Source organism: Leucopleurus acutus (genome assembly GCF_964270905.1).
Source record: "Leucopleurus acutus genome assembly, chromosome: 6".
Taxonomy (NCBI): Eukaryota; Metazoa; Chordata; class Mammalia; order Artiodactyla; family Delphinidae; genus Leucopleurus; species Leucopleurus acutus.
Window position 1 is genome coordinate 72,573,559 of NC_139149.1, and position 25,791 is coordinate 72,599,349.

The 25,791-nt window shown below is 35.7% G+C and overlaps 1 protein-coding gene across 3 annotated transcripts in view; it reads right to left on the reverse strand.

Annotated features, from left to right (window-relative positions):
* TFPI (tissue factor pathway inhibitor) overlaps nucleotides 1–25,791 on the reverse strand; it is a 68,800-nt gene that overhangs the window by 41,464 nt on the left and 1,545 nt on the right. The window contains exon 2 of one of the 3 annotated variants that reach the window (XM_082840645.1): nucleotides 8,383–8,558. The exons of the other annotated variants lie outside the window; for them this stretch is intronic. The gene's annotated coding sequence lies outside the window, so the exon portion shown is untranslated. The remainder of the gene's footprint in view (nucleotides 1–8,382; nucleotides 8,559–25,791) is intronic. 3 annotated transcript variants of the gene reach the window in all.

Sequence of the window (25,791 nt, forward strand, 5' to 3'; positions counted from 1 at the left end):
CTAACACATTTTCCTCACTTTGCGGAATAACACAGTTATGTCATATAACTTACATTTTATAGTCACTTTAATGGTAATTTGCAGCATCAATTTTAACCTTTTTAGTCAAGGTATGTTCCTCGAATACCAGTTCAGCAAGATGTTATTAGTTATTATATTTAAAAAGTGTTCATAGATTAATATATATTTATATCTAAGTTTAAAAATTTATATAGGTTTCTTAACTCTAGGACTTTTAAAGAATGCTTAATGTGGTAATGTGCAATAGTATCTTCTATGGGAGATATAGTAACTGCATTTCCAAATTTATATGTCAAGGGACTATTTTCCCATAAAATATTTTTGGAAAATATCTTGAGAGATAATATTACAGATAAGAAAAAGTCAAGAAAAAGTCAGTAGGTTTTCTGAGCTAGAAAAATATTAAAAAGTATGATATGCTTTGTGCATTAATAAAATCCAGCATGTATGGAAAGATGTTGAGAGGGAAAAATTATAAGTGGAATTAACAGCTAGAATGTTGCAGATCAGATTGAAATTATGAAAAGGGAGTTATCAGTGGAACTACAGAGAAAGGGACAGGTATTTTGAGTTAGTATTGATAAAACTGAGTCATTGAATAGATACAGAATATGAAGGTCAGAGGATTCAAGTATATCCTGAGTGAACTGTTGTGTGCTAGTCACACAACTTGGTAAATTAATGTAAATATTGATTGGTGTACATATTAGGGACAAATTCGGTCAGGACAGATTACATTTGAGGTTATGTTTTCTAAGTGGAACAGTATAAGGGCAGTTAAAGACACAAGGCAGGAGATAGGAAATATTTTGCTGTAGCCCCATCATCATCATCATCATTAGGGAGGATCATTTTGACAAGGGAAAAGGTGTCCAATATGTCATTCCCAGCTCCCCTTTCAACTTTATTTCCTGTCAGTCTTTTCTGTAATTACTCAGCTTTATGGATACTGCCTACTAATCCCTTGGCTCCGCTGAAGCTGTTGATTCTTGAACATAGCATATTCATTCTAGGTTTAGTACTTTAAATTTGTTATTTCCTGTCATGGGGGCACTCTTCTACAAGATCCTGGAATGACAGACTCCCTTCTTTTAGTTAGGACACTTGTCAGGTATCCTCTCTCCAAAAGATCTTCTTTGAGCACCATATTTAAAAAGCAACAATCACCAGTTCCTCTATTACTCTCTATCTCAATAACTTGAGGGTTTTTTTTTAAAGATTTTTTTGTCTTTTCATTATTGAATTGTAGGAGCTCTTCATATATTATGGATATAAGTTCTTTGCCAAATACATATAAATATTCTATCTTGGTCTATCTTATCTCTTCAATTTTATATGTATCTTTTGATAAGCACAAACTTTTAATTTTGATAATTTCAATTAAAAAAATGTTTTAATAGCTATAACTATATCCACAGAGTTGTATAAACATCACCACAATCAATTTTAGAATATTTTCATTACCCTATAAGGAAATTCCCCACCCTTTAGCCATCACCCCCAGCAATTTTCCCATCCTCACGTTCCTAGGAAACCATTAATATAATTTGTTTCTATATATCACCTAATTCTAGACATTTCATATAAATGGCTTTGAGTCTGGCTTCTTTCATTTAGCATAATGTTTACAAGGTTAACCCATACCGTAGCTTATATCAGTACTTAATTTCTTTTTTTAAAACTTTATTTACTTTATTTATTTTCGGCTGTGTTGGGTCTTTGTTGCTGCGTGCAGGCTTTCTCTAGTTGCAGTGAGTGGGGGTTACTCTTTGTTGTGATGCACGGGCTTATTGTGGTGGCTTCTCTTGTTGCTGAGCACGGGCTCTAAGGCGTGTGGGCTTCAGTAATTGCAGCACACGGGCTCATTAGTTGTGGCTTGTGGGCTCTAGAGCGCAGGCTCAGTAGTTGTGGCACACGGGCTTAGTTGCTCAGCGGCATGTGGAATCTTCCCAAACCAGGGCTCGAACCCGTGTCCCCTGCATTGGCAGGCAGATTCTTAATCACTGTGCCACCAGGGAAGTCCTAGTACTTAATTTCTTTTTATTGCTAAAAGTATTCTGTAAATATACCACAATTTATTTATCCATTCATCATTTAATGAACATTTGTGCTGTTACTACTTTTTGGATATTATGAATAATGCTGCTATTAACATCTGTGCACGAGTTTTTGTGAGGATATATGTTTTTATTCCTTTTAGGTATATACCTAGGAATGAAATTATTGGATCATATGATAGTTCTGTTTAGTCATTTGAGGAACTGCCAAACTGTTTTCCAAAGCAGCTGCACCATTTTACATTCCTAAAAGTAATGACTTGCTTTGTTTTTGGAATAGCACTTATCACCACTTACATATTTATTTGCATACATAGTCACTGTCTCTTCATCACTAAAGCATTTTCCATTCTTAGCATAACATTCACAATTCTATGTTCAATACCCAAAATAATGACTGACATAAGGATAAATAAATGAATTAATATGGATAAACTTTGTGAATTAAAATTAGGTTACAGTATGGATCATTAGATATATCCATACAGTTTTATTTATTTCTACCAATCCCACCAAAAAATAAAGACATTAGAATCAATGTGATGGAATGTCCATTTATCCACATTTATTTTTCTAATTGTGTCTTTTGTATTGCTTATTCCACTTTTCTGGAAGTATAAAATATTTTAATTGAAAAATTTGTTTAAAAAGAAAATTTTCAAAGAAAATGTAAAATGAATAGAGTAGATTTCTATTTGTAAAATTTTGCTTAAGTGATAGGTAATTTGCAACTCAAAGAAAGAAGACATGGTGATTACTTAAATCCAATCAAAAGAGATGGTGAGTGTGTAGGAGAGATGACTAAAGAAAGGTGTGCTTAGAAAAGAGGTAATTAGGTGAAAGAAATGTATTATTTATTACTTCACTATTTATTTATGATATTAATATTCTTGAGAGGGTATGTGAAAGAAAGGCAAGTGGTCTGTGTGAATCTAGTAAGTGAGGAGCAAAAATGGAAAGGAAAAATGAAGAACTTTGAGGTTTTCACTTGTTGAGGATATGAGCTCATCTATGAACTTCATATCAACTATAATACTCTTAAAAATCCTATCCTATATGAAATATTACACCCATGTTAAGAAAACTGAAGCTCAGAAAGGGAATATAATTTTTCCAAGTAGAATGAAACTGAGCTAATATTTGCACCTATATCTGTGTAATTTCAGAGCTCAAGGTCACATCACCATACCAAGCTGCTGTCCCAAGAACTGGTCAATCTGTCTCAGCATTGTCTAGAAAGCACCCTACCTCCAGCTGCCTTCAAGGTTATTCTGGTTTGCTTGACAAGTATATTACTGTGGTAGAGGTGGCTATATCCCATATGGAAACCAAGAGCCATTAAATCAATCCAAGTAATGCCCTAAGTAACATCTCTCTCCCTCCCTCCCTCCCTCGCCCCTTCCTCCCTTCCTTTTCTCCTCCATCCCTCCCTTCCTTTTGCATGTTTAGTGGTTAAGAGGAGGGATCTGGATTAACACTGTGATATGAGCTGAACTGTATCCTCTCCAAATTCATATGTTAACATCTTAACCCCCAGTACATCGGAATGTGACTGTATTTGGAGACAAGGCCTTTGAATAGATAATTAAGGATAAATGAAGTCATTGGGGTGGGTCTTATGACTGGTGTCTTTATTAAAAAAAAGAGAAAGCAGACACAGAGAAAGACTGACTACCTATAAACCCAGGAGAGAGGCCTTAGAAGAAATAAATCCTGTTGACACCTTGATCTCAAACTCTAGCCTCCAGAACTGAAAGGAAATACATTTCTGTTGTTTAAGCTACCCAGTCTGTCATACTTTGTTTATGGCAATTCTAGTAACCTAGTACAGACTGTAAAACTTCAAATACCAGTTCTGTACCTTACTACTTATGTGAATTTGACAATATATTTATCCTCTCTTTGCCTCTATTTACTCATTTATAGACTGGGTATTTTACTAAAACCTATTTCAGAGGGTGTGAGGATTAAATGGAAAGGTCATTAGATTGATGACTAATACAATAAATTTTAGCTATTATAATCATTTTAAGTAATCCTTGACATCATTTTGGGTGTACTGTAAAAACGGAAGCAAAATATTTTGCTTATTCTTTGTTGAGCTATATTGAGCTTATTCTTTGTTGAGAATGTCATCTCAGACTCTTTGAAAATCTAAACAATTGAAAATATAGCACTGATTTGTAAAGACCTTAGGCCCAAACTGAGAGACATTTTTGTGATAATTTGGTTAGGTATGGGAGGTTTCTTGGGCTACAAGTTGTAAGATGAGGCAGTACAGATCTTAATGTAAAATGAATGTTTTTCTAAGAATCCAAGTCCATTGGAACTAGAAATATGTTGGCAATTTGGCTTTGGTGAGAACAACTCAAAGGAAATGGCAATGGATGTTGATGTGGATGAGAACTTGTGGCAGGATTCAGAGCAAAAAGCTCACAGGTGATGGAAGAGACCAATAGTAGGCTGGAAGGATAGCATTAAATTTCTTTCTTTTTTTTTTTTTTTTTTTAATTTTGGCTGTGTTGGGTCTTCGTTGCTGCGTGCGGGCTTTCTCTAGTTGCTGCGAGCGGGGGCTACTCTTCGTTGCAGTGCGCAGGCTTTCTCATTGAGGCAGCTTCTCTTGTTGCGGAGCACGGGCTCTAGGCGTGCAGGCTTCAGTAATCGCAGCATGTGGGCTCAGTAGTTGTGGCATGCGGGCCCTAGAGCGCATGGGCTTTAGTAGTTGTGGCTCATGGGCTCTAGAGTACAGGCTCAGTAGTTGTGGAGCATGGGCTTAGTTGCTCCGCTGCACTTGGGATCTTCCTGGACCAGGGATCAAACCCGTGTCCCCTGCATTGGCAGGCAGATTCTTAACCACTGCACCACCAGGGAAGTCCCCAGCATTAAATTTCTAATACATCATTTTGGGAAAGGCATATAACATGTAGGCAGTTATTACTCTATTTTATCATTAGTTTTGGGGTACACGCTTGTTATTTTATCATCTTATAAATTTATCTGGAAAAATCACATGTTGTGTTTACGTGTATATTATCATCATGGTGCTTATATAATTTAAACTTCCTAGTTCAGATTTTCCTTATAACATATCACTAAACTTTTTCTTTTTTAAAATTTTACTATTAATCTCTAAGTTCAATGAGTACTTTGCCACGTCTAAAAGAAATTTCATGTTGGCTGCTTATTTATTTGCAGCGTAGCAATGAAAGACAGGAGAGACAAAACCTGACAACCAGAAAAAAAGGAAAAAATGTAACTTGAAAAATAATTCCAATTTTCTGCTCAGCAGTGGCAATGTTGTTATCCTCTTGGTGTTTAATACTTCCCTCCACTCAATTTGGCTGAACCCTGGGGGGGCTGCCCACTAAAACCTAGTGCCTGTCTTTATCTCTAACCTTCGTGCTTTCTTGGCTGTTTCTCATTTTGGGTGAGCTTGCAGTGCCCTAACAACAAGGATAATGAATGAAGAAAGGTAACATGAGAATAAATCTACAGTAAGGGGAGGAAGACAAAAAGCCCTATCGGTATTCTTACAGTTTTCTATTTTTTTAAAAAAATGTTTTGAAGTTCATTTTTTATAAGTAGTATTTTCAACTGAAAATTCCCGAATATTCACAACAATTAGAGTCTGGAAATGGATTTTTGTTAAATATATTTCTCACTAGACTTCCAACACTTGTTCCCGAATAGAGTTACTGAAATTGCATAATCTCAGTGAGAGATTTGAGAGCCAGATTTTTCTCAGGAAGAGAGTATTTTTCTAAATAAATACATTGTGGAAATACAAATGTTTGGGCAGTTTCCCAAGAGAGATCTAAGGCTGTGTAACTGCACGTTTGCCACATAGCAAATTCTAACAAGTCAGTACAGAGCCTTATCTCTTTATTAACTCCCCCCGGGATCTCACATTACTGAGGCATTGAGTCATCACTATAAGCATTATTTTGGTATCAGGATTATTTATCTATGACCTACAATTAAAATTAAGATCAAATTTCCTGAGGCTCTGGCTGTATGGTATATTCACCACATTTATTTTAAGAATGATAATAGAAGTACAAAGATATATCATTATAAAACATTTGTATTTTGTAATGATTCATTATTTTTTGAAGTGGTTTCTTACCTATTAGGTTACTGTATCTTTTCTTTTTAATTTATTTAAATTTTTGGCTGTGTTGGGTCTTTGTTGCTGGGTGCGGGCTTTCTCAAGTTGCGGCGAGAGGGGGCTGCTCTTTGTTGCGGTGCACAGGCTTCTCATTGTGGTGGGTTCTCTTGTTGCAGAGCACGGGCTCTAGGTACGTGGGCTTCAGTAGTTGTGGCACATGGGCTCAGTAATTGTGGCTCACGGGCTCTAGAGCGCAGGCTCAGTAGTTGTGGTGCATGGTCTTATTTGCTCCGCAGCATGTGGGATCTTCCCGGTCCAGGGCTCGAACACGTGACCCCTGCATTGGCAGGCCGATTCTTAACCACTGCGCCACCAGAGAAGCCCCAGGTTACTGAATCTTGATAATAATGCTGTGTAGCCAGTGGGGCAGGTATACTGAATTTATATTAGAGATGCATGGTTTGTTTTCCAACCTCATATGCCCAGGTGGCTAGTAAGTGACAGAGGCAGGATAGGATCTCAAAGCACCGTTGAAATAAACAAGATTTGTGGAATAGAGACCAAATCCAATGCAGGAAACTATAATTAAATGTATTAATCACTTATCTCTTAGTCTCTCTTATCACTTAGTCTCTCTCTGTTTATTTCTTTTTGCGATATACCTTTATTGTGACTTGAAGACGATGATTAGGCAATATCACCGTGGGAACTACGGGATAAAAATTGATTTCTCAAAATAATTGATTTCTCTGGTTTGCTAATCCTACAAGTACAATTAACTGACCAATATAAGTTTTTACTGTGATCATTACTGTAATTTTTGATTCAGTAAGTTGCCGAAATGTTTTCTATTCCTAGCTTTAGCTCTACACTTCATTAGTAATTATATTTATTACTGTGTAAATATTTCCACATCACTCTATCCATATATATGGGTAGCTGGTTTTTGGCCCAAGCCTTAGAGAACCATATTAGAGAAGGGAATAGGTCATAAACCTTAGAAAACTTAGGTGTTTGCCTCTCATACCTGGGAAGAGGATACAGAAGTTCACCCATCAGTCAAAGCCTGAATGAACAGATTAGAAGAAGTCTACACAAGGGAACATCTAAAAGAGGTACTTGAAAAATCTGTTAAGTAACATATTTTCTCTTTTTTTCCCAAACTTTAGAAGAAATAGAAACCACATATACACGCATTTTAAAAAATCTTGGCTAAAGACTAGAGTTGAAAAGAGCAAATTCCTATTTTATTTAAGCCCCATTTCAAACATGTAATTATAGTCAGCTCTTGAAATATCTGGGATTAATTTTCATATTGTAGATTAAGTCTTTGTTTAGATTTTCTCTCTAGATGCCTGCTTTTAAGCCACCTTATTTTTTGTTTTTACCATGGGGTGGTGAAATTACAGTTTGTCACTTTAATGATAATAAATCATAATGTGAAAAGCAGTTTCCAATAATGAGCCTTAATTATTATTTCTTTCTCATTTATATTTCACACTCTGTCTAAGATAATGTTGTTAACTTATCCTCATTTGATAGAGAAAACAAATAGTGGTTCAAAATGATAAAATAACTTTTCTAAGAAAACAGCTTGCAAGTGGTTGTGCAGATGTACTAATTCTAAAGCAAATGCCTTAGTTATTGCTTTATACTGTCAAATTAAAAAGAAGTTTTGGTAAAAGAAAATTTAAATATTATTAAAAATTATATTTACACATTCCTCTATGGATTGATTAGTGTGATTTGTTGTAATAAAAATGGTTAAGTCAAAATTTGAAAAAGACACTACAGATTTGATTAAGGCAGTCATCATAGAATGGAACCATGCTCCAAAGCATGTTGGCAGCGTAAGTTTTTTGGAACTCTGAGCATGCAATATTATAAAGGAAGTTTATGTTGATAGGCCAGCTAGTAAAAAATGAGTGAAAGAGCCTCAATGCTTAAGGTAGGCAATCATCAATGACCTAGTCCAGGTTTGAGGTCTGGCAAGAATGCTGAATTAGACCTCGTTCAAGGTAGTTTTTCTTTCCTATCACTTCCAACAAGCCAACACGGCTTGAAATGGATCTTTGTCAGGTAAGGATACAAGTGATTTTGTGGATAAAGCTCACAGGAGCTATCTTAGTCTACTATGGCTGCCATAAGATGATACCATGAACTAGATGGCTTAAACAACAGAAACAAATTTCTCACAGTTCTGGAGGGAAGTCCAAGACCAAGGCATTGGCAGAATCAGGCTCCTGGAGAGAGCTTTCTTCTTGGCTTGCAGGAACCACCTTCTCTCTATGTCCTCAAGTGGCCTTTCTTTTGTGTGTGCATATATAGAGAGAAGGATCTCTCTCCCTTCCTCTTCTATAAGGTCACCAATCCTGTCAGATTAGGACACCACTCTTATGACCTCATTTTAACATTAATTATCTCCTAAAAGTCTTATGTCCGAATACAATCATATGGGGGATTATGGTTTCAACATATGAATTTGGGGTAGGAGAACAATTCAGTTCATAGCAGGAGCCCTCCTAGTTTCTTAAGAAAGTATCTCTAAACTTGGTGAGTAGATTTGTTTCAGAAGCAAGGGTCACTTCCCTTTTGTCATTAGGCTGTGGGAAGAGATACATCAGCCCTAGAGTTTGCTTTTTAATGTGTAAGCCGATTCTTTTCTTTCCGCACAATTACAGACTACCATGTTCTATTTCCTGTTGCTTAAAAATTAAGCCTGAGGCAGGACTGGCCATGGCCTGCCACATTCCTATAGGAAATGTAGAATCACCTATACTATAAGGATGCTTAGTATCCAGTTCTCTCAATTTATGTGCTTTTGTTGGGTTTTTGTTGTATTACTAAGAGGGGACGTGTTCTGAGAAAACTGTTCTGTATAATCTCTTCTAGGAAGGTGTCTTTTAAAGTTCACAACAGGAAGGAAAGACTTGGCAGGTAAAACAGACCCTCACTGCCTAATCCCTTCTCTGCTTCATTCCTCAACTGTAATCACAAATCATATGTTCCAGAGCAGAAAGCACTGCACTGTATGTCAGTCCTTATAACTTGAAATTAGAGAATAATTTTTACTCAGCCAGTTAGTTTTCTGGGCTATGAAAAGTTTTATTTTAAGATTGGATTTTTTTCATAATTTTGCATAATAAAGTTTATTAAATTATCCTAAGGGCCTGAAAACTAAGTATGTACCATTTGCCACAAGATATTAGGAAAATGAGAAGTTATGATTACTCTTATGGAAAAGGATGTAGAGACACTCCCAACTGCAGCAGAGAGGAAATTCTGTGGTAAATCCCTACTCACAGGGTCTTCCTTACCTCTCCACCTCTGGAGTCATGCTCTGATTCAATCTCATAAATGCTATGGATATATTGGTTCTGTATCAAATCTCTGCACAAATGGAGTCTTTTCAGAATCCTGCCTTGAACACTGAGACAAAATAGCTCCATGATTACGTTGCATTCCTTTCATGTTTTTTTTAAATCACTGCACTTATCCCTATGTAACACATTTGCTTACTATCTGTTTTCTCTGTCCTTAAAAGCGGCAATTATATCTGTTCTTTCTGGTATCTAATAGGAGCTCAATAAATGTTTATAGAACAAATCAATGAATTAAGAGTTCTGCAAAAAAGAAAGTAAAAAGTCACTGGAGAAATTTAAAACAAATGTATAAACTAAAATTATTTGAAACTAAAAAAAATTATTTAAAATTGTATGAATGAGAGGGAACATAATGGACTTCAATTATAACTTAATCCTCTACTAGAGATGACAATAAGTATTCAACTAATTATTTCTTCGTTTTCTCCACCCTTACTTCTAAGAAAACCTGCCCATATTCTCTACTCATAAAGTCAGCTCTCCAAACTCCTACTGAATGGATAATAATGAAGTCATATTAGCATCTGGCCACTGCTGACTTGCCAAGGGGTAGACATATACACAGTCAGATGATTTGCTGGTCTACAGAGAGAGGTGTGGTATAGACTTCCAGAGAGGGCCAAATAACAAGAGCTCACTAGAGAGGCTGCGATGGTGATCTTAGTTGTTCTTTTTTAAAAAAAATTTATTTATTTATTTTTTATACAGCAGGTTCTTATTAGTTATCTATTTTATACATATTAGTGTACACATGTCAATCCCAATCTCCCAATTCATCCCACCACCAACAGCCCCCCGCAACCCAGTGATCTTAGTTGTTTACATTCTAGTCTCTGCCTTAGCTCATGACTGTATGTTCTCTATAATACTCCATAGTCTATCAAGGAGTTCCAATTGTGCCCTTGAGGTCTTATTATATGTGTTGTTTATTTCATCTAAATGAATCTTGTTTTATGACACATAATTAAAATGTGATATATTTTATTATCACCATAATTGACATAATGGTCAATATCTTTTTATTTAAAAAAGTCAATAACAGAAAAGTAAATGTATTTAAGGAATTTTTTCTATGTGTATTTTGCAACAATTTAGTTATAATTTTATGATACAAATTTAATTTTTTCATTCAAAAATATCTATAGTATATTCTTTTACTATAACTTTAAGACTATAATAAGCTTATAAGTTCTAGGTACCTAGAAATTTCATTTTTCCCATCTCTACAATGAGAAAAATACAAAAAATGTTAACAATAAAACCATCCAGAAATTGTCTATTTAATTTGTGTTTGACGCCATTTAGAAAAAAATGTAGTTTGGTTTTCATCTAAGTGATATATCTGTATAAATCTAAAGTAAGCATTCTATGGTGGTTACTAGAGCCTGAGGGATGGGGAAATTGGGGAGATGTTGTTTAAGGGCACAAACTTATAGCCAGTAGATAAATAAGTCGTGGAGATTTAATGCACAGCATAGTGATTATAGACAACAGTACTGTATTATAAACATCAAAGTTGCTAGGAGACTAGATCTTAATTGTTCCCACCACAAAAAAGAAATGATAATTATGTGATGTGATAAAGGTATTAGCCAATGCTACGGTGATAATCATATTGTTATGTATAAATATATCAAATCTACACATCATGCACTTTAAATTCACACAATGTTATATGTCAAATATATCTCAATAAAAAAGTAAGCATTCTATTTGGTATTATTGAGATAGTATGAATCATAGGTAAAATTTTACTATGACTATGTATTACTAACTATAATAGATTTAAATAAATATTTTCATCCAAAGCAGGAGAGTTTTAAGTATTTGTAAGATACTCATTGGAGCCACGAAATAAGAAGCTCAATATGTATACATGGAGCTCAGGGTAGACATCTCTGTAGAGACAGAAATGTGAGAATCAAGATAAAAATGAAAATTACTCTGTGGAGTGCTGAGGTTGATTTGATTAACAAGTACTTAGGTAGCATGTGATATGAAGCAGGTGTTCTTCTGAATGATTGTGCAAATATTAATTCACATAATCCCGACAGTGACTCTATAAGGTGAGTGTGAAGATGGGGAAGGAACACCCTATAAGTGAACTGTGGAGAACAAGGATGAGGGAAATAGGTCTAAGAAGAAGATTAAGAAATAGACAGGGAAACAAAAGGAAACCTGGGAGGCTGTAGTGACATAGATGCTAAGGAAGTGAATACTTCATAACATTGGCACAAGTTGACAATATCTAGAGCACAGAGGGTTCAAGTACAAGAGTTAAAAAACATGCATGGGGTTTAGTGACAGTGGCATTGTCAGTACCCTTGCACACTGCAAAATAAAATTTGGTACAGTGGGGGGGGGGGGGCAGCAACTGGTGACCTGAGGAAGGAATTGGAACAAAGGCTGTGAAAACAGCAATTGAGGATATCATTTTATAAATCTATGCTGGAAAGTAAGAGAGGCTGTTTGAGGGATACTTTTGTGGAGGGCTTAGTTTAATATAATTCTGCCACTAGAGAGGAAGAAACAAAAGCTAAAAATAAAATAAATAGAGACTGAGATCCTGGACACAAGTAAAGAGGGTCTAACCTTGGCCTGAAGAAAAGAGTAACTTCCATTGAAATGAGGTTTTTTCTGTGGGGAGAGAAATAGGACACATTTTTCAGGTGTGTGTGTGTGTGTGTGTGTGTGTGTGTGTGTGTGTGTGTGTGTGTGTGTGTGTGTGTTATGATGGAGCTGTTGAAGAGTAGACAGAAAGTTGAAGATTTTCGGACTTCCCTGGCGGTGCAGTGGTTAAGAATCTGCCTGCCAATGCAGAGGACATGGGTTCAAGCCCTGGTCCAGGAAGATCCCACATACCATGGAGCAACTAAGCCCGTGTGCTGCAAATACTGAGCCCACGTGCTGCAACTACGGAAGCCCACACACCTAGAGCCCGTGCTCTGTGACAAGAGAAGCCACCGTAATGAGAAGCCCATGCTCTGCAATGAAGAGTAGCCCATGTTTGCCACAACTAGAGAAAGCCCATGCGCAGCGATGAAGATCCAACGCAGCCATAAATAAAGAAAGAAAGAAAGAAAAGAAAATTAAAGATTTTCTTGCTGTGATTCAATTTTCTATGTGAAGAAGAGGCTGAGATTTTCTGTTCAAAATGTCAAGAAATAATGGATTTTTAAAAATGTGAGGGTTTGCCATTTTCTCCAGGTAAAATAAAATGGCGTATCAAAAATCTTAAAGGATTATGGGCTGCTGGAATTCCAAACTATAAATTCATAGTAATTTGTGCCTTCAAAATTCAGTGCTCTTTCCCTCCAGATTCAGGAATTAAACTTTTGAAGGATTCAGAGTTGGATTTTATCAATTGGACAGAGACAAAGGACAAAAAAGGCAGGACTTTGAGTAGTGTTGGCAAGGGGAAGTATATAAGTGGCTTATTATTTAATCGTCGACTAAAAATTTTTCCTAAATGTGTACTTTCTTTGTTAAAAAACGTAGATGATACTTTAAGGTACTGATATGACACTTGGGAATTTAAAAATATGAAAATGACTAAATGCACAATCTTTTTAAGAATAGAAATATTACATTTTTAAACAATGTAGGTATACAACATTGACAATTATTAGATATGGCAGCACATCCATCTACCAGGTGTAATATTATACACAGTTAAATTGGTAGTGATAATGACTAGAAGATTAAGAGGGGATTAATCATGGTAATATGAATTTTAAAAGCTGTATACAAAAATATATGTACACTTTAAGATAAACTAAGCAAAAATTGGTGTTTATACAGAAAAATATGCTTTAATAAGGGAAATTAGGTCAGTGAGATTATGGATATATTTTTGTCTTTTTTTTTTAAACTTTGTAAGGTGTTGTTTCAGTCATCTCATTTGCTTATGCAACAACAATTCTGTCACTTTTCATTGATACATGAACTGAATACGTTCATATGTCCAGTTCTCAGGGAAGGATAGCCTATGCCCACCTAAGGAATAAATTCATAAATAATAAACTCTTCATTAATCTACATTAATCATGGTGATTCCATTTCCCTTACAGACATTGGTTTAGATATTTTTATTTCATAAATCTCTGACCAATGAGATGAGAAAGGAAGTATGCTATCTTCCAGGGCTGGGGAACTTTTGAAAAAGGTCCTTATTCTAAATGGAGCCACATGGGAGGGCACATAATATTTCCTTCCACTTGTTTTGTCTGTATGTGATGCCTATGACTGAAGCAATCATCTTGTAATGTTGAGAACTATCCCTAGATAAGGATGACCTGCTGTTAGTGATGGAAATAAAAAGATGGAAAGCACTTAGATCTGTGTTGAATTAACAAATCTTGAAGCATGCTCTGTACTTTGTATAATGTGAACTAGTAAATGGCCTCATATTTAAGCTACTCATGCTATGGATTTTGCCTTCTAGCAGCCAAATGTAACCTGACAGTTATTCTGCTGTTTTTATTTCACAAACTGGCTATTAACCAACTTTTTCAGCATTTTTGATTGGAGAATGCTTGGAGGATGGGAAAATAATATCATTACTATAAAGCTCAGGTCAGAATCCCCTTTTCTTATCATTAAAATTATTTTGGGACTTCCCTGGTACCACAGTGGATAAGTCTCCACACTCCCAGTGCAGGGGGCCTGGATTCGAACGCTGGTCAGGGAACTAAATCCCACATGCATGCTGCAATTAAGAGTTCACATGCCACAACTAAGGAGCCTGGGAGCTACAACTAAGGAGCCTGCCTGCCGCAACTAAGGAGCCCGGCTGCCGCAACTAAGACCCGGTGCAACCAAATAAATAAACAAATAAATAAATATCAAAAAAATTATTTGCCCTTAAAATAATGCCTGATGTTTTGCTTTATAAAAGTCAGATTTTCAGATTATATTCTAAAACTACACCCAGACTAATGATAAAATATGGGAAACAATGAAGCAAAACATTCTGAACCTGGTAAGTAAATTAATATTGGAACACAGTAAAATACAACCAAAACAACAACAAAAACAAGCCTCCCCAAGTAGTTGCAGACTATTCACTCTAATCATGTTTACTAAAAGATTGGCCAATCCTTCAGGAAACATCTATTGGATTTGGCTCTTGTTACAGGAAGTCATATTTCTGGAGAACTGCTTAATGTGGAATTCTTTAATGTTAGCAAATATGTCAAATCACAACATTTATCTGTATTTTAGATTGTGACAATTGCACTGATAAAAAAGTTTGTTACTCTCTCTCTCTTTTGGATATGAAGTGGTTGTTAGGTATGATTTTATAAAGCAGGGAAGTTTCCTCTAGGAATGAAATGTTAAAAGCTGTTTACCGTGTAGGTCTAATTTCTTGTCATTTGTAATACTATGAGAAAGAAAACTTAAAAAAAAAAAAAAATCCCAGAGAAAAGAAATAGCTATGCCAGGAGAAAAAAGCGAATATCTTCATGTTACACCAAATAGCATACAACATATGTAAACTAAGTTTATTTTAAAAATTTAAAAAAGCTGAAGTGAAGGGCAATGTCATAGAGTTATATACTGCTAGAGATATAAAAGACTACAGGGAGGGCTTCCCTGTGGTGCAGTGGTTGAGAGTCCGCCTGCCGATGCAGGGGACACGGGTTCGTGCCCCAGTCCGGGAAGATCCCACATGCCGCAGAGCGGCTGGGCCCGTGAGCCATGGCCGCTGAGCCTGCGCGTCCGGAGCCTGTGCTCCACAACAGGAGAGGCCACAACAGTGAGAGGCCCGCGTACCGCAGAAAAACAAAAAAAAAAAACCCAAAAAACTACAGGGATAAGTATCTAGAATATCCTGCGTTTTTTAATGAGGACACTGAAGCCCTGAAACTAATTTTTTCTCTCCAAAGTCTTACATTTGCATATTGACAGAGCTTCAACTCAAACACAGGAATTGTGACCATCCCAAAAAAGGGCAACTGCAAGCTTAAGAAAGACCCACTATTTTCATAAATATCTTCTTCTTTCTTTTTTCCCCTAAAGTGAATTTCAGATTATTTACATTCTCTAGAAATTAGCAATTCATCAAAACCTAAGTAGGGGATTTTTATTCTCTGTTTGGACTAAAGTTCTATAAGTAAAGTAAGTCAAGAAACTCACCAATTATTTTTTTAAACTTTTGTGTTTATATTTTTAAGAGGAAAAATAATCTCCCTCTAAATAATAATAGGGAATATTAATTCTTATTACTAGCTAAGAGAGAAGAGTGAGAGAACTGGATGTGGAGAAGGAAAATTGAGAAGCAATAAGAGAGAGCGGGAGAGTAAAAAGATAATTATAAAGTTTAGTGGAAATGTAGGGAGTTCCCTGGTGGCACAGTGGTTAAGAATCTGCCTGCCAATGCAGGGGACACAGCTTCAAGCCCTGGTCCAGGACGATCTCCCATGCCATGGAGCAACTAAGCCTGTGCACCACAACTACTGAGCCTGCACTCTAGAGCCCGTGTGCCACAACTGCTGAAGCCCACATGCCCTAGAGCCCACGCGCCACAACTACTGAGCCCATGTGCTGCAACTGCTGAAGCCCATGCTAGGGCCCATATGCCACAACTACTGAGCCCACGTGCTGCAACTACTGAAGCTCACATGCCTAGAGCCCCTGCTCCGCAACAAGAGAAGCCACTGCAGTGAGAAGCCCGTGCACCACAATGAAGAGTAGCCCCTGCTTGCTGCAACTAGAGAAAGCCCACATGCAGCAATGAAGACCCAATGCAGCCAAAATAAATAAACAAATTAATTAATTTTAAAAAGAATAGTGGAAATGTAAATATGTAAAAATATTTCTGAAATTTGTAAGAAAGGTCCAAAAAGAGTGTATATATTTTACTAAGAAAAATACAATGAACAAAGGAAAACAAGATAGAAATACATAATAAAAGAAATAATACCAAAGATTCTTCCTTATATCGTTGCCCATAGCTAACAAAACTCTTAGAAAAAAGGTGGGGAATTATTTTGTCTAGATATTACAGTTAAATTTGTAAGACATTTTGTCAAAAGAAGGTGGCATTCATTTCTTTGAATGAGTTCACCTTTCCTCATCACAGGGACTCTTCTTAATCTAATCTAATCTAATCTTAATCTAATACAGTTTAACAGCAAAGATCTTCATAGTATGCTGTTTTCTAGTATGGAGATTTCTGAGGATATAATTCTGGTCAACTACTAATGCCAGTAGCCCCAAATGGAAGGAAATAAAAAAACAAAGGAATACAATGAATTTTGGTGTGAGAAAAGAACTGAATATATTAACTATGTCTTTATTATCATTACTGTCCATATTAGAAAGAAAATTACATAGAAAGACCTATGGCTGCTTCTAGTTTTTCTCCTGTTTGTATCTGCTCTTCTAGGCATCCATTATTTAGTAAGATAAGAAAATGGTATTTCAGGACCATTGCTTCTCTGATTATATGTCTATCAATCAATCTCCTGATTACATAATTAATTTATTAATTCTAATTCATCTATTAATTAATATTGAGTATGACATCTTAGGCAGGAGGTATATGTATTTTGGAAAGACAGTCGAGACCTTCCTAACGGGTTTCTAATTAGAACCTTGATTCATAGCTTATGTAATTCAGGTTATTTTACCTTTTTTAATTTTAAAGATCAATAGATAAAGTCAAGTCTGCTTCCTCATTTCCCCTCAAAGTCTGTTGCCATCTTAGATTTTGTCTCTGCTTAGACAAATATATTGGAAACTTCTCCACTTCCTGCTTTTGATAGTATCTGTTGTAGTATGAGAAAAGGAGAACAAAATGTTAGTCCATGTATGGGAAGTTCCCACAAAATATTCCTACACTGTCATTTCCTTGAGGGAAAGAGAAGCAAAATTTATACTCAATATACCTGAGGCTAGATATTTATAATATTCTGGTGTCAGATAAATAATCAGGTAACTTTGTTTCTATGAAAGTGTTATGATTCCAAATATTAGCTAAAGTTTTTATACTTAAGTACAATAAACATGTTGAACCAGTAATGATCAATTTTCTCCCTCCTCAGTGAGGGTAATTCTGTGGGTAAAGTAAGTCCAAAAGTAAAAAACCCAGGAATTTCTGATTGTGCTCTAATGAAAAGCAACTGAGCTTAGTTCAAGATTGGAACCGCAGCTGTTGGTGACTACACCCATGACATCCTGAGTTCAACTTTCTGAGTCATCATTGTAAAGGAACAGGGGCCCCAGGCAGCTAAGTCATGGTCCTCCAGGAACCATTAACATGTTAATCTTCAGCCACTTCCATTCAGACTGTAAAATGTCAGACCCATGAAACAATGAACTATGGACTCAGAGAATGAAAGGAAACTAGTGCTACTTCCTTTTTTACTCATAGCATCCAATAAATAGTTCTTTTTTCTCTTGGTTCCTCACATTGAATGCTCATTATTTTACATTTTTATAAATATCTGCTAGTTTCTCTAAATTGCCATTCCTTTTTCTCCTATCCATATTCTACCTAACACATAATCTCAGGAATCAGATAGCATGTTCTTGTTAAAGGCCCTACTTAATTCCCCTGATTGTAATTTTTTGAGAATGAAGACCAGAGATTTTATTTGTGTTAAGTTACTTCAAATCCTAATAGGTTAATTTATAAATGATTAAAATTTATCATATTGGGCTTGCCTGGTGGTGCAGTGGTTGGGAATCTGCCTGCCAACGCGGGGAACACGGGTTTGAGCCCTGGTCTGGGAAGATCTCACATGCCATGGAGCAACTAAGCCCGTGTGCCACAACTACTGAGCCTGCACTCTAGAGCCCGTGAGCCACAACTACTGAGCCTGCGCACCACAACTACTGAAGGCCACACGCCTAGAGCCTGTGCTCCACAACAGGAGAAGCCACCGCAGTGAGAAGCCTGTGCACCGCAACAAAGAGTAGCCCCCACTCGCCTCAACTAGAGAAAGCCCACGTGCAGCAATGAAGACCCAACATAGCCAAAAATAAATTAAAAAAATAAATTTATAAAAAAATTATCACATTGTATACTTTTTGTACCCTGAATAAGTTCTAATATATAAAAAGCACATAGTTAATGCTCAGCTTCAAAGATATTAAAAATTGAATCTGCTTATTCAAGTGTAATGATTGAACTGAAGATCTTAAAATAATTTAACCTCTTCCAAGCCTTCTCAGAAAAGATCTTTTCTCCAAGATTTCTTATACATAGGATAACTTATCCATCTCTACCCCACCCTTATCCGTCCTATGTCGAGTTTATCTGCCTTTGAAATCTTTATCTTGCCTTCTTCAAGATATATTATTACTTGACACTCTTTTTTGATCCCAGTGCTATATATTGTTTTCCTTGGATATTTAATCATGTCTCAGATATATTTTCATGGTGATATGTAAGCTCCTGAGAGATCTGAGGAAAACTATACATTCCCTTCTAAAGAGCAAATGCATGGCTCAGATATTTTTTCACACATTTTTGAGGACCATCCATGAATGCCCATTTACTCATATCCTTTCAGAAGAGGCTTCCAGTACCTGTTAGGAAGGATAGATGGTCACTTGTATCTCTTTGGCCTCTGAATAAGGAGATGGTAACGTGGAATGCAGGTGGTTGTTGGGAGAGCAATGTTGACATAGTAATGATAGGGCAAACACTGGTACCTAAGGAACCTTTTCCTTTCTTTAGGGATATAACTAATAAATGCAAATGGCTTTAAAGGAGTTTCATCCAGAGTTTACCACAAATAGAAAAACAGAAAAAACAACAACTCTCTTTTGCCATGTTAATTGAGGCTAATCTAAATTCTCCCTAGTTAAACATTTTTCTTCCCCTGGAACATTCTCCAGCAATTCCTTAAGAGAAAAACATACAAAAAGAGGTTAATCCTGGGAAATCTGAAACTTGAAAAAAATTATTGGCACTGAAAGGAGGGCCTGAGTGTTTTTAAGGTAAATTGCTTATCTCATAATTTTTTTATAAACCTGCATTAGTGCTAGGATGTAGATGCCATAATGATTTCTTTACTGTGTACCTGTTTTCCTTTCCTCATAGACTGAATAACTATGCTAAAGGAGACTAAAACCACAGAACTCAAATAAGATGCATAGAAACTTCAATAATGTACACACTCTTACATAATTATAAAAACAAATTCTAATGCTAAATATAATTTTTGTTTACAATATTTGTCATTTGGGATTATCTGTTTATATCAATTGGTATATATAATTAAGCAGGAAACACCTGAAACATCTTTCATAAAAAGAGAAAGTTTTAATTTGTGCTGTCAATGAACTTTCACAGCTTCCAATATGTAGAAGTATCCAGGAATCAGGGGAGGAAAGATAATTATGAGAAATTGTGATAGGAAACTATCAGTAAAGGCAATCTTTAATTCATTGCAAAACTCTGGAGACTTTAGGTAAATAACAGTCAGCACTCAGAGTTTTGGAAATGCCTGTTGAACAAGTAACAACTTGATTGGTTTTAAGCTTGTAGAATGAATTTGTCATCTAAAATAGAAGAGAGTAAAATATTAGCCACCCAAACAACTACCGTTATCAGGAAATCATAATGAAACAAACTGCTTATCTGAAATGAAATAATTATTTTTTAGAAATAGTGAATTTAAGTTTTTCATTGTACAATCATGTAAATATATTTACTCATGAAACATAGTTTCTGAGATATAGCAGGCAAAAAATGTATTTATCTTACCCAGGCCAATGAACGAATTACAGTTTATATGCCCTTAAATTTCTCATTCTATTTATGTTTATTATTTTTTAGGATATCATTAAAATATGATTTTAAAAAGTAGCCCTTCCACTGCACAGCAAAGGAAACCATAAACAAAACAAAAAGATAACCCACAGAATGGGAGAAAATATTTGCAAACAATATGACTGAGAAGGGATTAATCTCCAAAATATACAAACAGCTCATACAGCTCAATATCAAAAAAACACAAATAACCCAATCAAAAAATGGGTGGAAAATCTAAATAGACATTTCTCCAAAGAAGACATGCAGATGGCCAAAAAGCACATGAAAAAATGCTCAACATTGCTAATTATTACAGAAATAAAAATCAAAGCTACAATGTGGTATCACCTCACACCAGTCAGAATGGCCATCAAAAAAATCTACAAACAATAAATGCTGGAGGGAGTGTGGAGAAAAGGAAACCTACACTGTTGGTGGGAATGTAAATTGGTACAGCCACTATGGAGAACAGTATGGAGGTTCCTTAGCAAAGTAAAAATAGAGCTACCATATGATCCAGCAGTCCCACTCCTGGGCATATATTCAGAGAAAACCATAATTCGAAAAGATGCATGCACCCTAATGATCATTGCAGTACTATTTACAATAGCCAAGACATGGAAGCAACCTAAATGTCCATTGACAGATGAATGGATAAAGAAGATGTGGTACACATATATAATGGAATATTACTCAGCATTAAAAAAGAATGAAATAATGCCATTTGCAGCAACATGGATGGGCCTAGAGATTAACATACCAAGTGAAATAAGTCAGACAAAGAAAGACAAATATCATATGATATCACTTATATGTGGAATCTAAAAAAGAGATACAAATGAACTTATTTACAAAACAGAAACAGACTTACAGACTTAGAAAACAAATTTATGGTTACCAAAGGGGAAAGGTTGTAGGGAGGGATAAATTAGGAGTTTGGGATTACATATACACATTACTTTATATAAAATAGATAATTAACAAGGACCTACTGTATAGCACAAGGAACTCTACTCAGTCCTCTGTAATAACCTATATGAGAAAAGAAACTGAAAAAGAATAGATATATGTATATGTGTAACTGATTCACTTTGCTATACACCTGATACTAACACAACACTGTAAATCAACTATACGCCAATACAAAATAAAAATTTAAAGAAAAATAGCCCTTCTACTTCCAGCCACAATGGATTAACATTGGATTTATCCTCCCACCTGAAACAACTTTAAAAAATAAAATAGTCAAAATGTATTAAATGATGATTTTCCGCTAACTAAATACTGGTCAGTGAAGAGCAGTGATCCCATAAGGATGGGAAACAAGAGTTCAGCCCTACATTCTGATTTGCTCCAGCACACTGACTGAAGGGAATTTCCACATTCAAATTCAGGAAGAGGAGGTTCTGGAATTGCCCAGTGGTCTCCCTGAGTTTAGGAGAAAGCACATTGTCTGCAGAGGACAGGGTAGCTAGAGTATGCACGGTTAAGTAACAGAGTAGAGAGCTATAGAGAAAGAGAGATCCAGAAATCTTCAGAAGGCCCTCAAGTCTTCAGCCTAATACTGATCAGTACATATACAAGAGAAAAGTACCCAAGTTTGGGTAAAGAACCACCTTAAAGGGCTAGAGGGGAATAACACTTAGAACACATGTAAAGCTGTGAATATTTTCTTGTCCCTAAATTGCAAAAACCTCCATCCATGGTGCATTAAGCAGAGTAGTCAGAAAGTTTTTTTCTCAGTACTGGGAAAAAAATTAACCATAGAATAAACATTTCTCTGATTCTGTCTAACAAAGCTTGACAGTGAGATAACAAAATACAAAATTGTTTCCAAGTAATTAAACTGCAACTCAGAACAGAGCTCAATATTATTTACAGGAATACAACATATTCAGCACTTAAGAAGGTAAGATTCATAATATCAGGCATTCAGATAAAAATTATAAGGTCTGCAAAAAACAGTAAAATATAACATAATGAGAAGAATCCAAATGACACAGAAATGACACAGAAAATAGAATTAACAAACTAAACTAAAATTTTAACTGCATTCATAAACTAAACTAAAATTTAACTAAATTTTAAACTAAAATTTAAACAAGTTTAAACTGCACTCATATGTTCAAGAATCTAGAGAAAATATTGAGTGTGTTAAATAGAGAAAGAAGATAGAGACTCAAACTGAGTTTCTAGAGATGAAAACATTATTTGAGATGAAAATACACTAGATGGAATTATAAACACATTGGACATAGAAGAAAATATACGTAAATTTGAAGATATAATGATAGAAACTACGTAAATTGAAACAGAAAAAAACTAAAAATATTAATTTTTGTTTTACTATTTTTGATTGTGGTAAAATAGATATACCATGAAATTTGCAATTTTAACTATTTTTAAGTGTACAGCTCAATGGCATTAATTACATTTATATTTTTGTGCAATCATCACCACCATCTATTTCCAAAATTTTTCATTAACCCAAACAGAAACTTTGTATCCATTAAGCAATAACTCACCATTCATCCCTTCCTCCAGACTCTGGTAACCTCTATTCTACTTTCTTTTTCTATGAATTTGCCTATTGTAGATATCCCATGTAAGTGAAATTATATACTATTTGTTTTTTTGTGTGTGTCAATTTCACTTAGAATAATGTTTTCAAAATCATTCATGTAGCATGAATCAGAAGTTCATTCATTTTATTGTCACATATATTTGAAATTGGTTGCACATAGAAGAGTGAGTAGGCGTTTGATATTTTGATATAATCATTTTGATTCATTTCCTGGGATACTTTGAAGTTTATTCCTAAAAGAACTTTAAGAATATTACCAATATTTTGCAACAAACACTACTATTCTGGAGACTCACCCAATTTATGAGATTTACTCCATTTCTAAGCCTTGTGAAGTAAGGAATGAGGTGATGTTTAGATTACAGGATTATTATAGGATTCAAGGATGGGATAGATGTTGGTAAGAAACATGAACTGGAGAGACAGAATGAGGTTGGCAGCAGGGTGGTTGTGGCATTGAGGGTGTGGTACAGTTGAAGGGGGTCAATGGCACTCTATGCTTGGTAATAAAAACACCACAGTATATCAGTGCTGTATTGATGGATACTTTTACATTCCTGATGTTGAAATAGCCTAATCAACAACATGTAATATTTATTCAGTCTAGAGAGAATGCTACCATCACATTTTGATTGAGGAATTTCTTGCAGTAAGTCTGTGTCTCCCCAGGCACCTGTGGTCTATCAGGTGGAGCAGGTGAGACAGAAATATTGCAGCACTGGGACTCCTAGTATGGATCATGGACCTCTTGTTTTGAAAATAATTTAAAAATATGGTTGTTCCAACTAAGAAAGAGCATAGAATCACAAAGGAAGGCCTGAAGAGAGATGAACATAGCAGATTTGACATGCATCCAGTGCTTTTTGTTATTGCTTTTGAAAAGAAGTGGAAATGACTAGGGTGCCCTCATCCTATTGGTAGCTGAATCCTAGGCTCTGGTTCTACACAGCACCTGCCACTTGAAGTGAAGACAGGGAGAGAAGGGTAATGGGAAGACTGGGCTCCTAGAGATAATACATCACACCAAGAAAGCAGTCACTGAGGATCTCATAGACCCAAGAGAGGAGGTCTAGCATAATGAGAACTCTCTGGAATAAGAGAGCTGCATCCTTTCTTCATTTTGGTGAGATTTAATATCCAGAAACAAGGACTTCAATAGTCACTCCATGTCTTGAATTCAGATTTCTCCAAATGCAGATGGTAACAATCAAATAATTATAGTATTGGAATATTTCTATAAAAAAAATAATGCATTTAAAAGTATTTTTGTTTTGGGACTTCCCTGGTGGTAAGACTCTGTGCTCCCAATGCAGGGGGCCCGGGTTCAATCCCTGGTCAGAGAACTAGATCCTGCATGCTGCAACTAAGGATCCTGCACGGCACAACGAAGATCCTGCGTGCCACAACTAAGACCTGGTGCAGCCAAATAAATAAATACTTTTTTTTTTAAGTATTTTTGTTTTAAAAAAGACAGCTCTGCAAATTAATTTTCCTGAGTTACATGTTTTAGATGGTAAACAAGAAAAGGGTGGCTAAAGACAGCCTTTATTGAGAATAGATGAGTTGGACTGTAATACAATTTTTAGATCATGTCTACATATCAAAAATAAATTTATATAATTAACTAATTTTAATCAATATTATTCTACTTATTTAATTTATACCAATAAACAAGATTTTTTTGAAAACCCTATTCTGAGTACTTCCCTTTCCTTTTCATGTCTCTCCTGTCCCACCCCCCCTTTTTTTTTTTTTGGCAAGGATGTTTTACTTTTTTTTCTTCTATTAAGTAGAGATGTTTGATTCAGTTGAAATCTGTATTAAAAGTTTGTGACAGTGAAATTAGTAAGCCAACAATTCCTAAAGAATCTATAGCATATCTACTATTTGGTTAGATTGCTAGGTGTTCTGGGAATAAACAAAACCTTTTCAGCTTGGCTTTTTTCCTCTAGTAGTTTGTCATCTGTCCAATTATCATTATCATTGAATGGTTTTTTTTCTTATAACTTTATTTATCTATTCTTGGCTCCGTTGGGTTTTTGTTGCTGTGCGCGGGCCCTCTCCAGTTGCAGCGAGCGTGGGGCTACTCTTAGTTGTGGTACGCAGGCTTCTCATTGTGGTGGCTTCTCTTGTTGTGGAGTACCAGCTCTAGGCAGTGGGCTCAGTAGTTGTGGCACTCAGACTCAGTAGTTGTGGCTCGCAGGCTCTAGAGGGCAGGCTCAGTAGTTGTGGTGCACAGGCTTAGTTGCACCACGGCATGTGGGATTTTCCCAGACCAGGGCTGGAACCCATGTCCTTTGCATTGGCAGGCAGATTCTTAACCACTGCACCAACTGGGAAGTCCCTCAATTATGTTTTGAATTTGAATGATGTAGATAACTAAGATCAGGAAATTAATTCTTAGGAAGGAATGTTAGTGTTATGAAAACTATAGTTTAATACAAAAACAATTTTCTATTTCATAGATTATTATTTTTAAATTTAGCAATACTGTTTATAGTAGAAGATTCTAGGCAAAATAGTTGTACAATCAATAAGCAAATGAAGCCTAGAGTTATGGACAACCAATCAGACCAGCAAGCACTACCTGATGGCATAACCCATTTGAACAGGACCACATTTCCCAAAGAGGTTTTGATCTAGTCATTGGAGATAAAAGAAATGCTTAAAGATATCAGACTGTACCTTTAAAAACAGAAAACAAAACTTGTACAAGTCAGCATACCTAATAGAGCACGGAACCAAATAGTAGTATATATGCCATTAAAGCTCTCTAATAAGATTGTATAGTTACCTGAAGAAGACAAATTTGGCTTCCCAATATAACCATTCAAATTGTTAAAAGTAAATATTTTAAAGTTTTACATCAG